Source organism: Notamacropus eugenii, chromosome 1, assembly GCF_028372415.1.
Source record: "Notamacropus eugenii isolate mMacEug1 chromosome 1, mMacEug1.pri_v2, whole genome shotgun sequence".
NCBI lineage: Eukaryota > Metazoa > Chordata > Mammalia > Diprotodontia > Macropodidae > Notamacropus > Notamacropus eugenii.
This window is the reverse complement of record NC_092872.1, coordinates 279,166,241-279,182,144: the sequence shown is the minus strand read 5'-3', so window position 1 is coordinate 279,182,144 and position 15,904 is coordinate 279,166,241. Positions and strand designations below refer to the sequence as shown.

General features: G+C 46.8%; 1 protein-coding gene and 1 pseudogene across 2 annotated transcripts in view; both read right to left on the bottom strand.

Annotated features, from left to right (window-relative positions):
• Nucleotides 1–15,904, bottom strand: part of PAPSS2 (3'-phosphoadenosine 5'-phosphosulfate synthase 2) — a 69,075-nt gene that overhangs the window by 52,719 nt on the left and 452 nt on the right. The gene's annotated exons all lie outside the window — the stretch shown is intronic.
• The window catches only part of LOC140517576 (large ribosomal subunit protein uL30-like), a 39,167-nt pseudogene extending 23,263 nt beyond the window's left edge, over nt 1–15,904 (bottom strand).

Genomic DNA, 15,904 nt, shown 5'->3' with positions numbered 1-15,904 from the left:
CAGAGGCTGGGTGGCCATCTAGCAGGGTGCTAAGGAAGGGATTTGTTGGTCAAGCATGAGTGCCACTGAGGTCTTTTTCAACTGGAATCTTATGATTCTGGGTCCCTCAGGCACCCAGTGACAAGAGACATAGGACTACAAGAGACTGAAATTCTCTTAGTCTTAGTCTAAAATCACAGGAGCTGCCTTGGCTGCCAAATACCATGCCTTAAATTAAGTCTGTGTCCCATTAAGACCCTCAGGCCTTTTTCAGATACACCACTGCCATTTTGCCCTTAGGATGTTGGTGGTTTTTTTAAAACTCAGATTTAAGACTTCATATTTATTTCTATTAAATTTCATTTTATTGTATTTGACCTCATATTCTAGATTATTAAGATCTTTGGTCATCGAATATATTAATGTCCCTCCCAGCTTGGTGTCATAGGCAATTGTGATCAGCATAGTTACACCTATGCTTTTATGGAAGTCTGATCAAAATGTTCAACAGCACAGGACCAATCAAAGGTCCATAGGTCAGAGGTCCAAAAGGTCTTCCTTCCACATCAACATCAGACTACTACTGACAACTCTGGCCATCCGAACAGTTTGAATCTCCCTGATCACATGGCCATCTGGCCCCCTTCTCTCCATCTATTCCACAAGAACAGTATGGGAGACTAGGTCGAATGCTTTGCTAAAGTCTAACGACTATATCAATGGCTTCACTCTGCCCCACAAAAGTGTCTAATGTGGCATAGTTCATTCTTGGTGAACTCATCCCGGCTGCTTCCTTTTCTGGCTGGCCATGGACTATCCCTTTAACAAAAATGTAGCTGGGTTATGAAGGCCAAATCCCAGACTGCCTGCCCCATGGTAGGCCAGGATCCCTCCAGAGATTAGCTCATTAGCCTTGTGTCCCAGTGGGCAAGCCAAGAGAGAAAGCCATTATTGTGGTCTTGTTGGGGACGCTGCATTGTGGATTCCTCTGTGAGATCAGCCAAACCCTCCACTGTTTACACTGGGTATTACTAACACCTGACCCCTCCATTACTGCTTACAATGTGGTTTACAAAACACCTTACTTCCACCATCTCATTGAACCTCAGAGTCCTGTTTGGGGAGGGCACTGCAGGATTTGCTGTTCTCATTTCACAGAGGAGGGAATGAAGGCTCAAAAGGTAAAAAAAAAAACCTTGCCCAAGGTCACAATACTGTCAAATACTATTGGTTGGATTTGAGCCTAGGTCTCTCCTGAATCCAAGTCTACTACCTCATCCTGTTGTTGTACAGTCATTTCAGTTGTGTGCAACTCTTTGTGACCTCATTTGGGGTTTTCTTGGCAAAGATATTGCAATGGTTTGCCATTCCCTTCTCCAGCTCATTTTACAGATGAGGAAACTGAGGCAAACAGGATTAAATGACTTACCCAGGGTCACACAACTAGTGACTGTCTGAGGTCAGATGTGAACTCAGGTCTTCTTGACTCCAGGCCTGGTGCTGTATCCACTGCACCATCTACCTGCCCACCCAGCCTCTCTGCTAAACCATGCTGGTTCTGAAACTGGAGAAGAGGGAAGATAAATTACACAGCTTTCCTTCCTTCCATTGGGACACTGAACTTAAGCCAGTTGTTATCCCAGCCAAGAAAGATTTGCCAACTGCTTGAACTCACAGAGGTCTCCAAATCCTGCCAGATTTACTCTGGGCAGATGCAAGGACTGCCCTTTAGTTAGGTGTTCAGCACATGCCATTGAGCATGCCAACCACTGGGAAGACTTAGGTTGGCATTCTATTGGATACAACCAGGAATATGAGTTCCCTCTGAAGTTTACACTAGTCAGTAAGTGAGATGGGTTCTGGAAGGGGGAAGCCAAGATAGGAAGCAACCCAATAAGGTGCAAAGGAGGTTAGGTTTGGAGTCAGAAGTCCTTGGTTCAAATCTCTGTGCCTCAGTTCCTTCATCTGTGAAATCTATGTCTTACAATCCTGTCTAGCTATAGTTCCTCTATTGTGAGGGGCACTGGGCCTGGAATCAGAAGGCCTGGGTCTGAGGCCTACCCCTGGCACTCTCAGTCATATGACCTTGGGCAAGTAGAGTACCTGGTAGTGGTTAGGAAGACCTGAGTTCAGATCCCACCTCTGACACTTGCTAGCTGGGCAACCCTAGACACATTACTTAATGTTTTGAACCACAGTTTCCTTGTCTGGAAAATGGAGATGGTAATACTTGTGCCTCACAGACTTGCCAGAAAACGGGTATAAGAAATTTCAGAACTTTGGTGTGCTAAGTAAATGTCAGTTATGATTCTATTTTCTTAGGTCTATTTCTTCCAACAGATGAACCTCAAAAGTCCCTTCTGTGAAATAATAACTCATCCTGCATGGATATCTGAAGAGGCATCTTGCATTGACCAAGTCCACAAAGGGTGACCATACAAACCCCATCCTTCAGAGGGCTATTCCTAAGTTCAGAACATCACAATGGATGTGGCCTTGTAGCAGAAACCATAGCATTTTTGCAGTGAAATTTTTTTTTAACCCAAGCAGAGCACAAAATCAGGAATGCAGGAATGTCAGTTTGAAGAAATTAAAATTAAACTATACTATCCTCTTAAAAAAGCATTCCTCCAGAGATAAAAGCATTCATTTTACCATTCTGCGAGTTGGGTGGTATTAGGATAATTATTAAATGGTTTGGGTTTCATCTGGAAGGGGATACTGCTGGTATGCAAGGTATGTATGACAAAACTGGGCAGGGATAAGGCTATCACCTTCTAATTATAACCCCAAGTTTCTCTCAATAAGCGTCCAAATTCAGGGGATGTGTGAGGAAGCTAATTAGTGAATGTCAAAGAGAATCTATGACACAAAACTCTTTGCCAACCACTAAGACTTCTAATTACAAGGTGTCATCAGATCCTAAGCCAGAGTGGTATCTGCTGGAAGCAGATCTCAATGGAATTTAAGAACATCCCTGATGTAGCAGGAGTGTTTGTGTTCAGCCTGGCACTGATGAAAAGAGAAACACGCAAAAACACATGGGGACTTGTTGCATTAACTTTTCAAGGGACCCCTCTCCCTAAAAAACCCTCAAATATGAATAGTGAAAAAAAGCAAGTGAAACAATTCAAAAGCACAAAGTGGGTACTCAGAATCTCTGAACTGGATTCAGTTTAGCTTATTGAATGGAAACAAACATGGCTTCCCAAAATGGGACTAGGTCCTTCCTTTAAAAAAAAAAGAATCGTCTTGGCTCAGTGATGACTGAATGGGGGAGGCTAATTTGGACCATGGTGAAGTGGAAAGAGCCCTTGGTTTGGAGTCAGAAGCCTGGGGCTCAAATCCCAGCTCCAGCCCCTCACTTTGGGACCAGAGGTCATTTTCCCAGCCCAGGTTTCAGGTTCTTTATCTGTAAAATGGGAATAATAATGGCACCAACTTCACCAGGCTCCAAGGAGATAATGTGGAATGTTTAGCCAATCTTCAAGTGACATGTAAGTGTGAGCTCCCACTGTTTTGGGCATCTCCAGGTACCTCCTTCATTTTTCTGGATGAGGATGCTGACAGCCAGGCCTATCCCCTAGCACTACCATGTAGGGGAGGCCCAGAGCACAGAGGGCAGATTGTAGGGTGTTTGGAGGTAAATCCATGTCGTTTCTGAATACTTTGCCTGTTCCATTACTGCTGATTTCAGAACCTCCATTGTGCATCTGACACAGGTTGCTGGACTTGAGCTAAGGAAATGCCAAGGAAGCCTCTGGCGCACCCAGAGAACAGGCCCGACGCTCCTGAGGCTCTGGGACCTCCTAAGTCATGAATGCCTGGCTGTGCAAAGCCCCTGGGATGGGCAGGGTGAGGTTTTGAGTTTCATGGAAGACCCTGCCGTTCATTTGGTTCTGAGGAGTCTTCTCCAGGGTCTGATTCCAGGACACTAACAAGGAAGCTTTGTGCTGGGAAAGTGAGAACAGCTCACTCACTGCTCCCCCAAAACCACAGCTCCTGGCAGAGACCGAAGGAGGCCTCATGGAGCGTTGTTCACAGAGTTCAGCCACCGGAAGGTCCTGGAGATGGCACAGGACAAGGGGAGTGGCCCTCCATCACACCATGGAGTTCTATAACTGAACAGGGAGGCCAAATTCACAGTAACATTCATCTTCTCATGACCAGGGGCCTTGGGGGGGGTGAGGGGGTAACCTTCATGACCTGGAGACTGGCCACAGTGCTTCACCTCACCATCACACTGATTAGGGAGAAAAGATTACCATCCTCAGTGGATCTGAAGCCTTTAAGAGACTCTTTTCTCTGAGAAACATGAACAGAGCTGAGAGACAGTTCAGAGGCCAGCTGGTTTAATTCTCTCCCAGAGAAGGAAAGTGAAGCCCAGAGAGGGGAAGGGATCTGGCCCAGATTACACATGTGGCTTGGGATCCCAGGCCATATCCCCTGATTCCAAATCTGGTGTTCTTTCCACCTCGTCGAAGTGCCTCATTAGGCAATTCAATTTTTTATTTAAAAAACAAACAAAAAAACTGTTAATGGCAGGTCCACAAGGACAGGGGCTGTGTCCTGCCTAAGCTGTGTATCTCCCTCAGCACCCAGACTGTGCTCCCTATTCCTGTCAATCAAATAAGTGAAGTCAATAGTAACCATTGACAATTCCAAAGTGCTTTTACGTTCACGTAACATTTTCATTAAAATGGTGATACATTCAAAGCAAATATTATCCCCATTCTACAGACCAGAACACTGAGGTAAGGTGAGATTAAGGAAGTTACCCAAAAGGACCCAACTAGTAAATGCATGTTCCTTTTTAAAACTATTGTGTTTATGTCAAGCCTAGTCTTATCATGTTGCAAAGGAGGAAACTTGAGACCTAGCGAAGGAAACTGATGCCACACAGCCATACAAAGAGGAATCAGGAGAGTCAGGATTTGAATCTAGGTTTTTGGATTCCAAGTCCAGAGCTCGATCAATCACACTACCTCTCACTGTCAAAATGATTCTTTCATCTTGGCCCACAATGATGACTGAATGAGGGAGGGTCATTTGGACCATAGTGAAGTGGAAAGAGCCCTTGGTTGGAGTCAGAAGCCTCTATGTGTTAATTTGAGGAAAGTTATTCAGGGCCACTTCCCAGGCAGACACAAGTTCAGGTAGGGTGACAGCTCTGAGACACCAACAGTGACTAGCTGGGGGGGGGGGGGGGGCCTTGACCTTGTCCCCTTCCTAGCAAAACTCCAGATATGGGTGGGCTCAGGTAGCAGTGGGGCCCTCAGCAAAAGAGATCAGATCCCTAGGGAGGAATACTGGTGGCCCTGCCTGGCTTGGATGGGGGCATGGCACATGCTGGTCTGCTTCCCCCATGATGAAATGTTCATTGTAAACCCAGGAATTCTTCACTCTCACAACAAAGCACAGAGAAAGGAGGGGCTGGGCGGGAGATGGGGGTGAGGGTGAGGGAAGGGAGGGGGCGGTGACAGGGCAGGCAAGAGAGGAAGGAAGCCAGTGTGGTAGAGTTTGATGCTGTTAACTATTTCCAAACAAGCAAGTGGGAATTCAGGGCTCGATCTAAACTCAATTGGCTATTTCATTACCTAGAGATATTAGGGAAAGGGAGCTGCCAAGACAGGTACCCAGTAAAGGAGGCATCTCTGCCAGGTGCCAGATGGGGCTGTGTGTGTGTGTGTGTGTGTGTGTGTGTGTGTGTGTGTGTGTGTGTGTGTGTGTGTGTGTGTGTGTGTGTACATTCCCTTCCCAGCCCTGAAGTTCTCTTCCACTTCTACAGAAACAAACAACCTGGCTTGTCCCAGGGGACAGAGCTCAGGAGAGCTCAGTCTCAAATACAGGGGCTCCTTCCCCTCCCCAAAGGCAGTGATTTTAGTTTAATGAGGTCTCTCCTGACTGTCTGCTGGCAAACAGCAGACTCTGGGATTAGGAGCAGGTAAAGGCTTCCATCAGACAGCAGCAAAGCCCTGAGCTGCCACGGAATCCTATCTGGATCTGACCCAAAATCCTTCTGACAACACACTGGCCCAGGGGGCATCCAGCTTTTACTGGAGGTCATTCCATCCCTCAGCAGCCCATCTACTTTGGGCTGGCAAATCTGTCCTGCCCCCAAGCCTCCATCACATGCATTGCTCCTAGTTTGGGCCTCTAGGGCAAAGCTAACCAGACTGAACCCCTCTTTCATGGGCTAGCCTTCAAAAGCTCAAGGACAGTCTCACATCTCCTTTGTTGTTCTCCAGGTCAAATACTGTCAGTAATGGTGGAGCAGAGCAGCACCTCAGAATCAGAGAAAAGAGGATGTATCAATTTTTAAAAAAATCAAGAAAATAGTATCTGTCCATCTAGGCTAGTGAACTTGACTGTTTCCTGGCAAAATTCTAGACTATCTAATTAAAGGGATGGATAGTGAACATCTAGACATGGAGTCAGTGATCTCAAGAGCCTGCCCAGATTCAGCAAGAATAGGTCATGCCAAGAGCACCTTATTTCTTTTGTTGCCATGGTTACCAAAGTAGTAGACCAGGGGAACTCTGAGGAGAGCTTACCTCAATTTTGGCAAAGTACCCTTTAACCAAAAGTCTTAGTCAACGGGCAAATATGACCGAGTGTCTAGATTTACTTTGCTTCCGTTCCTTCCTATTTGGATAGATAGTTCATTTGAAAATAGATAAATAGTGAAAAATAGATTTTTGAAATTTTGCATTTCAAATACACAACTCTTGGAGTGGGGAGGGAAGGTGGTGGACTGAAAGTGCTGGAATTGCTCAGAGTTTCACCAAAGGGACCCACTCTGGGGATTCCTGGCTCCAGGAAGCTCTGACAATGGTCATCCCTCCATCCTCTTCAATTCCATAAGCTTTTATGAAGTACCTACTGCGTGCCCAGGTAGACTTGAAACTGAAACTTGGGAGAAATCCAAGAGGAAGAAGGGCATTCCAGGCAGTAGAGACAGCTGAGACAAGGATACTGATCACATAAACAAGGAAAATCATGAAAGCCTGTGCGTTTGAGAGGGGCAATCCGCTTAGAACAGCAGGTGTGATTGAATCTGGTCCAACCTGCAAGGCTAGCATTTTGATCACCATTACTGATAACCAGGTGTGATAGCCCCAAGCCTGCAGGTCTTGGTCAGGTCAGCACACCCTCACTTGAAGTCATCTTTGCAAGATGGATTCTGACAGAAGAAGCCAATGAGTACACAGGAGGAAGGGCTAGCAGTTTAATGTCATGTGATTTCTCTAAATCTAAACAGACCAAGAAAAGTTTTACAAGGACAAATTCATAGTAAAGAATAAAATTGTACATTTTGCAGACAAAAATAGGAAGTCAACTAATCCTGTTATTTTTTCTAAATCATAGGACCATAAATTCATGGATTTAAAGTTAGAAGGTTCAACAGGTCCAAGGCCCTCCTTTACAAAGAAGGAAACTGAGGCTTGGGGGGAGGAAATAAGCACTTTCATAACACAAATATCTCATGTGATCCACATAACAATCCTGAGAGGAGGTTTAATTATTATACCCATTTACAGTTGAGGAAACTGAGGCAGGCAGTGGTTAAGTGACTTACAAAGTCATAGAGCTAGTATATGTCTAAGGTCCAATTTGAACTCAGGTCTTCCTGATTTCAGGCCCAGAGCTCTACCAGATGCACAATCTACCTCAGGGCCTTGTCTAGAATCCTACCAGCAGTAAGTAGCAGATGGATAGGTACACAATAAGGATAAACAAGATGTAAACGGATCACAGTGAGAGGAGAGCACCTGATTGTTTGGAGGTAAGTGAAGTGTGAAATGGTAAGCATATTAGTCAAAACATGAAACCTGGCTTAAGGAAATGGGTGGAGGGACCAATGGCCAATGTGGCTCCAGGTCATGAGAAAGGTCTCCAAGGGGACCGTGGGACTAGGGTCCAGGTGGTGGCCACATACTAAAACGTAGGGTCACTGAATACAGAACCACACACAACCAGGTGGGGACAGGGACAAATCCACACATTCAGAAGACAAACTGAACCCAGATGCCCATCCTCCAGAATCAGGTGCCCCTTCTATATCAGCACTCCCTGCCTCACTAAGGACAAAGCAGAAAAATATGAGCAAACATTTTAATGATGTGCTGGTCTTGAAGAGAGAAAGAAAACCAGAATGAGCCAGAGACACAGCAATTCAGATGAATTCAGCTCAAGAATCATTTATTACTAGGAAGCACCTACTATGTGTATGGAAATACAGAGACAAAAAATGAAATCGTCCCTGCCCTCAAGGGTCTTCTATTCTCCCGAATTCTTCACACAAGCCTCTACAAGATACCGGACCCTGGTCCAGCCGACTCCACTCTCAGAGGAGCTCCATACATTGGCTGCGTAGTCCCCAAGTCAGCCACATGCAGCTGCACTGTAAGGGAGCTTTCGACACTGCTTCCCTTTCCCCACCTCCTCTCCCACACACCTGGAGAGAGCAAGAGCTCTGTCAGGTGCTCCTCACCCCCTGGTCTAGGAAAACTTTCCAAAATCCTACCCAACATGACTCAATGAGTGCCCATGATGGCATGGTGTTGGCGTCCCAGATAAACAGCACCCTCTCTGGGGACCCAGATAGAGATCAACAGTTCTCTTCATAGACTCAAGGCTCTGGCTCTCATGCTAATTATTTTAATATTGAGAACACCTCAGCCAAGGAGGAGGCAGCAGCATGTTGTAGTGGGAGGGATGCCTGGCCTAGAAGTTAGAGACCTGGAATCAGAGACATTCCACTCTCACCTCCATGATAATTAGCTTCATGCCTTTGGCTGAGCTGATGGATTTGGTACCTTCAGCCCCTTGGTCAGAAAAATGAGGCAATTGGGCTCAGTCCCTCAATGTCCTTTCAGTTCAATTCCAAAATCCAATTCAGTAGGTGCCTCCTCTGGAAAAGGCAGAGTCAGACTTGGAGCCAAGACAACCTGGATCCAAGACTTTCTTCTGGCACATCCTGGCAGCAACACCCTTAAATGGTAAAAATTAATATTTCATTTTTCTGTGCCCCAGGTAACTCTAAAATGCAAAGCTACAAGACAAAGTGCCAACCTGCAGAGACAGAGGGACTTTCCTCACTTGATGCTCCCTATACGGATGAGGTGAGGCAGGACAGGCTTCATAAGGCAAGGGTCCCGGAACTGCACCTTGATGGATAACAAAGATCCTGAAAGCTAGAGATGAGGATGATTAGGTGGAGATAGAATGGTGGTTTAGGTCATTTATCTCTAATATACAGATAATAATTTACAGGTTATGATGAAGAGAAATGCTAGGTTGGAGCCAATTAGATGGTGGAGTACCTTGAAAGTGAGCCTGAGGACTTCATCTTTTTTTTTATTGTAGTGGCAAGAAGGAGGCATCAAAGATATTTGAGCAGGGAAGTAACATGGTCAGACCTCTGCCTTGGGAAAATGGTTTTGTGGCTATGCAGAAGCAAGCTGGGGAAGGCAGAGCCCAGCAGTACAGATGAGAGGCAGGGGGGTGGCTGTGTGAGAGAAGAGACAGTCCTAAGACACCTCGTGGAGATAGATTCAGCCACCGATTGGTTATGGCAGGTAAGAGAGAGGGAAGCCTCGAGGATGATTCTGAGGTTGAGAACTTGAACCTTGAATTGGACATGGAAGTCGGGCAGTGCCCTCTCCAGAGATGGGAGAGTGTGGAGAGGGGGCACAAGGGAGCAGCTGGACAAGCTCTTGGTGGACATACTGAATCTGAGATGGCCATCCACATCGCAATGCCCAGCTCCAGCACTCTGCGCAGAACTGGGGTTTGGGGGAGATATCAGGAATGGATTACAGAATGTGGGAGTCGTATGCCTAGAAATGAGCATGGAAACTGATATACTTCCTACAGGAGAGGAGGTAGAGAAGAGGTAAGGTCCAGGACTTAGCTTTGGGGGACACTTGCTTTTAGGGGCAGAAGATGAATGATGGGGAGCAGAGGAGGGGTCAGAGAGGCAGAAGAGGAACCAAGAGGCAGGGAGTACCCCAGCAACTAGGAAGGAGCCAGAAGAAGGGGGTGGTCAGCTCTACCCAAAACAGTACAAAGGATAACAGGAATGACAGGAAACAGTCAGCTCTCCTGGAGAGAAGAGCTTTGGTAAAGTGAGGGGACTGAAAGCTAGTTTGTCCTGGGCTGAGAGATTAATGAGTAGAGAGGATGCACAGGCAGTGGGCACAGATAATTCTTACTAAGAACTCATAGGCTGATGACCTGGTCAACTGTCCTGGGCATCTTAAGGAAGGTACAGACCTGAGCATCCAGGAAAGAGCCAACAAAGGGATGTTGAGATGTGGGAAAGGGAAGACCAAATGAGCAAGGTCCTGGATGAGACTGGGGAGAATGAGATGGAGGGCACAGGAGGAGGGACAAGTGCCTTTCCTGGCAAAAAGAACTGCCTCTTCCTCAGAGTCTGGAGCAAAAGAAGGAGGACATGACTGGAGATGTAGATGGGATGGCTGAGGGAGATGAGGGAGTTCGAGATGGATGGCTTTGATTGTCTCCATAACCCAGAATGTGAGGTTATGTGAGGGAGATGGACATGGATATGGTGCTGCGCACTTGAGAGTGATGAAGTTGATCCAGCCATTCTGTAAAGCAATGCCCCCAAAGTTACTAAACTGTGCTTACTCTGATTCAACAATACTACTCATGTAGGCCAATACCCCAGAGAGGTCAAGACTCATAATAGGAAATGGAGTCATGTATGCCAAAATAATTATAACAGCTCTTTTGATGGTGGTAAAGAACTGGAAACTATGAGTGCGCCCATCTGTTAGGGCATGGCTAGAGAAATTATGGTGTGTGGGTATCATCAAATATCATTACACCATAAAAAAAATGATGAAAGGGTTTCAAAGAAACCTGAGAAGAACGGCATGAACTGATGCAGAATGAAATGAGTAACATAAAATAACAACATTCGTACATAAAAACCACCTTGAAGGATTTCATAACAGAGCAATGTAATGACAAACACAGCCCCAGTGAAGAAGCAGGTTACCCTCCTCCTGACAGAGAAGTAGGTGAGCTCAGGAGGCACAATGAGCCAGATAATTTTGGACATGGTCCATGTGGGAATTTGCTTTGCTTGACTTTGCATATTTATTTTTAGGGTTTTATGTTTCTAGGGGGGTTTTTTGGGTGAAGGAGTTTCATTCTAGAGGTAGGGGGAGGTGGGAGGGAGAGAAAATAAATATTTGTAAGTGTCTAAGTTGAGACTGGCCTCAGATTTCCTGACTTGAGGCCCAGTAGTTCTCAGTGCCATGTGCCACCCAGCTATAAGGACAGAGGAAAATTTAATACACAGGATCACAGATCTGAAGTTGAAAGGGACCTCAAAGGGTCTTCACATCTTCTCCTTCATTTTGCAGTCGAGAAAACAGAGATCCAGGGAGGATTTGCCCAAGGTCATGAAGATAATGAGTATCAAAGGTGGGATTTAAACCAAGGGCCTCTGACTCAACTCTGGTACAGTGGATAGAGCACCAGGCCTGAAGTAGGAAGACTCGTCTTTCTGAGTTCAAATCTGGCCTCAGACGCTAAACACTAGCTATATGACCCTGGCCAAGTCACTTAACCCTGTTTGCTTCAGTTCCTCAACCATAAAATGAGCTGGAGAAGGGTATGGCAAACCAGTCCAGTATCTCTGCCTAAAAAACCCCAAATGGGGTTATGGAGAATTGGATCCAAGTGAACAACAACCACCTCTGACTAGGGCTCTTTCCACTCTGGTTTTTATTCATTTATTCATTCGACATGTGCTTTTTGAGGGCCTACTATATGGAAAGCATTATTCTAGATGATATCAGGAGTCCAGGGACACAGAATACATAGTCTGGACCTTAAACAGTCCAGAGGAGAGATGAGATGTATACATAGAACCCCAAGAGCAGATAGGGGACCAAAGATTCAGAGCGAGGATGTCTTGGAGGGTAGCATCATGTCTCTCCATCCCATTTTACAGAGAAGGACAATGATGTACCGAGACAGGAGGTGTCACAGAAGGACTTTGCCTCCTACCCACCACACACACAAAGGGCAGTACCATCATTTCTGGAGATGATCACTGCATTGTCCTTTCTTCTCGGTCCTCTAGTGAGGATGCAGCAACAAAGCCCTGGAGTCTAAGAGACATCACACCCCTCCTTTTGTCATGTTCTGCTTAGTTTAAAAGAGCAAAAACAAAACACTGACAGGCTACGGTCTGGAACTTGAACCTACACCAAAAAGGGGAGTCTTTGTTCATTTAAAACATGCAAGCAGCTGATTGAATTTGGGGAGATCAGAAGCCCGATGGCCATTTTTCAGGATCCCAGGCCTCAGCAGTTAGGGTCCTATGAGGCCATCCCTCTTAGACCATCCCTATTCAGAAGTAGTTGACTTCCTAAATCAGGGGATTGATTTCATGGACAAGTGGACAGGCTTATCTGGAAATGCAGTGATTTCTTCTGGCCATAAAAGATTGCCAAGGAGACACACCTAGCTTGCAGTCCTGGGCTGGCCACATGCAGAATTAGCCCTAAACAGGTGGGGCCTGCTACTTGCCCTTCAAAGGAGTGGCCAGCTTATCTCTGCCTTTGGCTAGTCCTCAGTTAACTGAAGTGTTGCTGAGAATTTTATGGATTTAAATATATGTGTGTATTTTGTGAGTCTCATATTCATTCAGTGTCAGCTTTTTTGTGTTTGTTAAATTTTAACCTTGTTCAAAATAAAAAAAAAAAACCAAAACAGGTGAAAGTCCAGAAGAAAGGGTCCGGAGACCAAACAATTGGCCTTCAAACTGCTCTGTCTCTGACAATTAAGTGTCCTGTCCTCTAATCCTCCAGTAGCCCATCCTGGAGGTGGGATAGGTTTTTGGGATGGTCATAAGAAGAGATTCACCTGAACCTCAATGTTGTGCTGAGGAGACACCACGTGATACTGATGCCAAGATTTGGAACGAGAGGAAGACAGCCTGCATGTAGCGTCATGCTAAGTTCTGGAGTACAAATGGAAGAAAAGAAAGACAGTCCCTGTCCACAAATGGCTTCAATTTACAAAAGGGAGCTGGGAGGAAGTGGGGGGGTTGGGGCTGAGGATGAAGGGATCTTGTATGGGGGCATCAGTTGAGGTCTGCAGGCAGGGGCGGGGCCGGGGCCTAAGAAGAGAAGAAAGGTCCTCCTGGGCCCTCGAGCATAATGGAGGCACCGAGGAATTCCTAATGGGGAGAAGGGAGCCTTACAAAAAGGGAGGAGGACCCAGACTCTAGGGGAAGGTCCAGGATGGGAGAGATGGCTTCAGAGACCCCGAGTCTGAATCGCAGCTCTGGGCCTCAGTTCCTTATCTGCCAAAATGAAGGAGTTGGACCAGATGATCTCCAAACCTTACGATCCCATGAAATACAAAGAAGTTTGCCGAATATTTGTCACAGATGATTTTCATGATCCAAGGCAGCAGATGGAAAAAGCAGATTACATGGGGATTCTCCAGTTTATAAATCTTTACCTTACTCTTCTAGTTCCCCTCAAGTGCCCATTCTCTCTAATGCTTAAGTCATTCCAGGTAACAGGGCTCAGCCAGGGGCCCTAAACTGCCAACCCAACTCTTCTCTCCACCCCCTCAGGGCAGCTTAGCTCATCCAGGCCAAAGGGATTCTCCTCTCTGGGGGTGGTATCATTACTCCATCCATCATTATACTCCATTAAATGGCCCTTGAGGGCAGGGCTAAGAACCATGGTTTAGTGACCGTGTCCAGAGAAAGTCTCAGACCCACGGATCTGCAAGCATCTGGTGTGCATACTGTGATGGTAATGGGGGGGAGTGGGGAACCTGAGTTGGGAGCCCCAGGGCCCCCCCCCCAGGCAACTTTGGACAAGGCCAGAATCTAAGATTCTGTAACCATTAGGATCTTCTCATTTACCAGTCACAACCCACGCTTTTCATCATATTTCATGCACATTCCTCAAGCAAGCAGGCTTTGCCCGGGCTGTCTCCCTTCTTTCCTGAACCTTGTGGAATCTGGCGCCACCTCCCACAAGAAGCCTGCCCTGATCTCATTTGTTAGCATTGTTCTGTCATTCCCACCACCACTACATTGCTTTCATTTCTGAGGGCACTGCTGCTAGGTTTTCCTAGTTGGGTGGGCTTCCAAGTGGGCAGACACTGTCCTGTTTGTGTCTGTGGATCCTCAGAACTTGGAATTAAGGAGCGTAATAAATGCTTATTAAATTGAACTGAATTGAATATGGGCTGGAAGTATAATCTATCTAAGCAAGAAGCATCAGTATCAGAAAGAATTAGTAAATTCAACTCTGTGTCCCCTCTCCTCTCTCTCTCTGTCTCCCTCTGCCTTTCTCTGGGTCTCTGTCTCTCCCTCTATCCCTCCCTTCCTCCTCTGGGGCTCCTTTTAAATTTCTGTTGACCCGAGTAGGAGGAGGACAAGCCCCAGCTTGGCCATATTCTATTTTTCTACTTAGACGCAGGAGATAAACTAAGGCCAATCCCCTATTAAGCCCACGATGAAATCACGAAACATGAGAGGGTTACAAAGGATCTGTAGGGTCCCCTGTTGTTCCAGGATGGCACAGTGGCCAGCAGAGTGCCAGTCTGAAAACCAAGTTTGACATCCACTGGCTGTGTGACCCTGATCCAGTCACCTTTAACCTCTCAATGTTCTAGACCAGAGATATTAATGTAAACTTGAGGCCCAAACAAGAACGTAATTGAGAAGCAGTCTAAAAAAAATAAAAATACAATACAACATAGTTGTTGTGTGGTTTTCTAAGTCAACTTGTGTCAACAAACAGTCTCGTGTAAGGTTGGGTGACCCCATTTCCATTTGAACTTGACACCCTTGTAATCTAGCCAATTCTAAACCTTTAAATCACAGAGAAGGGGCTGCTGACCTGTGTTGGTAGAGGGACTTTCCTCCCCGGGGAATTCCTCGTGGGAGTAAAATCCTCAGACCCCTAGCCCTAGAACTTTTCAGAAGGATTCTCTGAAAAGCACTTATTAAGACCCCTACGTGCCTGTAGAAGCCCCTCGGTACTCTTAAGTACAAACTGCAGAGAAACAACTGGAACCTGGCAATTAAAGACAAGATGCTGTTTGGGGCGCCTGAAGTGTGCAGGCCGCACCGCGTTCAGGGGGAGCCGGGCACCTGGGAGAGACGGACCTTGAATGGACTGCTCTTCATCTAAGGGGCCCTCCCCTCCCGCGCCATCCATGCCGCCACCGGTGGCCGGATCCCCACTCCGGCCAGTCCACCGGACCTTTATGGGAAGTTAGTTGGCCAAATCTTGGTTCCGCTAAATGAAGGGGATTTTTCATCTCAAGTCTTGAGGCAACCTTAAACAGGCTTCCCAGGCTCCAGAGAAAGCACTGAACTGGAAGTCAGAAGCCCGGGATTGGGGTCAAATCCTGGCTGAGACCCACTGACTAGCTGTGGAACTTTGGCTAAGTCACGTCCTTTCTCTGTGCCTCAGTTTCCTCCTCTGAAAACTGAGGGGTTGGGGGGAGAAGGAAGATGAGGAGAGAAAGCTGATGAAAATGGAGAGAACTGACAACCTTTCCCTGGAAAACCTGCCTAACTAACCTGAGCGCCTGCTTGCTCCCTCCCTCCCTCCTTCCCTCGCTGCCTACTCCGCGGGGCAGAGTCGGAGAGCCCAAGAGGGGCTGCCGGGGAGGAAGTCTTTAGGGGAGCTGCTGGCAGGGGGCACGAGGCTCCCGGCGAAGAAGGTATTGGGGGAAGTGCTGGCAGGGGGCACAGGATACCCGAGAGGAAGGCGTTGGGAAGCTGCTGGCAGGGGGCGAGGCGTGGCAAGGGGCACGGAGAGTCTGGCCCGGGCAGCCCAGCTCATTTCGCCTCAAGCTGGTCCAGATCCTGGCCCAGGGCTGACCAGGAGGTGGCTGTGCCAAG